General features: G+C 33.9%; 1 non-coding gene across 1 annotated transcript; it reads left to right on the forward strand.

Annotated features, from left to right (window-relative positions):
* LOC140831263 (small nucleolar RNA R71) lies at nt 1–106 on the forward strand. The gene has a single exon (XR_012117838.1). It is a non-coding gene; the product is annotated as a small nucleolar RNA R71 (small nucleolar RNA).
* Nucleotides 107–2,236: the final 2,130 nt, after the last annotated feature.

Below are 2,236 nucleotides of genomic sequence, written 5' to 3' on the forward strand. Positions count from 1 at the left end.
AGTTCGTGATGCGGGTATCTTTGTATTAAATCTTTGAAGCGCTCCCATTCCTCGTATAAAGACCCTTGCTTGAATTGAGCAAATTTGGTGATATCTGCCCGCAACTTCATGGTCTTAGATGGAGGAAAGTATTTAATGAAAAATGCTTTCGCCATGTTATCCCATGTGGTGATAGAATCTACAGGCAAACAATTTAACATGGCTTTATCTTTATCACCTAAGGAGAACATAAATAAACACAATCTAACAGCATCATCAGAAACTCCATTAAATTTAAAAGTATAACAAATTTCAAGAAAATCTGCGATGTGCGTGTTTGGGTCATCTAACGCACATCCCCAAATTGAACCGTATTCTAGATCATCTGAATTATAGATGGCTTGATTTCAAAGTGGTTTGCCCGCACAATAGGACTCAAAATGCTGGGGCATGCACAATTCAAATAAGGCTGGGCATACTGTAGCATCGGTATGCAGCGTGGCACCTCAACATTTCTATCTTCATGGTGTTCCTCCCCATGCTCGTGCTTGTGCCTCTCCATCAGTTTATTAAGTCTCTGATGTTGTCTCCTTATGCGGAAAGTTCTTTCAATTTCAGGGTTAAACTGCTCAAGCACCACGTCAAGTGACTTTGGCAAGCACTGGAAAAGATATCTGGAATAGAATATAAGTGTTAGATCAAGAAAAATAAAATAATTCTAAAGAAAATAACAAAAAATAAAATTGTGAATTAACAGTCCCTGGCAACGACGCGAAAAACTTGATCGAGCAAAACTTGTACTGTAAAATTCTTGGTCAAAATGAATAATATTTAAGCTCGAAATAATCGCAAGTGTGTGATATCAAGTAATAATATAATGTACTAAAGTACGAGTATCGTTACACTAGAGACTGAATTTTGCAATTATTACTTCCAGTTATCAAATTTAACAACGAAATTTGAATGTTTGTTTTCTGCTACTATAATTAAATGAAAACTCAAAGAGATATTTCAAGAATTAAATAATGAGATATATAATCTAGAATTGTTAATTAAAATTCAATGAGAAATGAATTTGTTGAGAATCTTGGTTCACCTACCCCTTATCATCTACCTAATTCGCTCGACAGTGATTTACACTTTTGACAGGATTTCCTACACAATTGAACACACCATCTCGAGCTATGCCAAATCAATTATACTCAGTGAAGTAATTAAATTTCTTTAATTATTTATCAAAGGTGAATCGCATGCCGATCAATGAAATCCCCTAGTTTTCGACCCTTAGGACTATAACTATCAACATGTATCTAACTTTATATTTCTATGTAAATTGTAGATCCACAGACCATGCTACTCGTTTCTATCACAAGCTATTATCTCGAACTCACTCGCAATATGAGATGAATATTGTTGTTAGCTACATTTTAATAACTGAAAGAAAAACAGTAGCATACTCAAGCATAAATCGATAGTCGAAACATAAAATAATTAAATCAAAGTTCAGGGTAAGATTCCCTTAATCCCAACAAATATAAAAGCTTAGCTACTAGACTTTGTTAGATATGAATTTTATTGTGGCGATGATAACTAAAACCAGTAGACCAGCAGACCAGAACAACAGAATAGATTATCAGTAGCTGCTGCTCTAGTAAAACTAAACCAGTAGAAAAAGGATAACAATACAAACCAGTAGAGAATGTCTTCTAACGTTGCTATCTTAATTGTTACCGTTAAAGAGTTCCTAGTACTAGTATTAATTGCAGCATTAAATACTATACGGAGTCATTTAATGCATATTACCCAATTAAGTATAAAACAAGACTGATTGTTTTATAGCTTTTCTGCAGGAACCCATTTTTGTAATAAAGCTGATTGTATTTGTTATCTGAAGACTTCTCTGATTGTGAACGTTGAACTCAGTCGATTATATATACTTGGATCAAATCCTTGTTAAAAAGACACTTCGCATAATATCATTTTCAAGGAACAAAGCTACTCTCTTATCAAACGAATATCAGTTTTCCTTGAGCATTTTAAAAGTTCAACACAAAGAAAAGTAGCACACGCTTCATATCTTATATTTGATCTTTTGTAGATCATCTTGTGCTACTAATTCTTACACTCTTCACGATCTTTACTGCACTAATATTTTATCCGAAGAGTCTGTAATCTGAAAAGAGTCTTTTCAGAACTTTGTGTTTCGCATATTTGTGAGTTGAGAAACTAAGAGTTTCAGTAGACTGAGGTGTAAGTC

This window comes from Primulina eburnea, chromosome 4 (genome assembly GCF_022965805.1).
Source record: "Primulina eburnea isolate SZY01 chromosome 4, ASM2296580v1, whole genome shotgun sequence".
Lineage (NCBI taxonomy): Eukaryota > Viridiplantae > Streptophyta > Magnoliopsida > Lamiales > Gesneriaceae > Primulina > Primulina eburnea.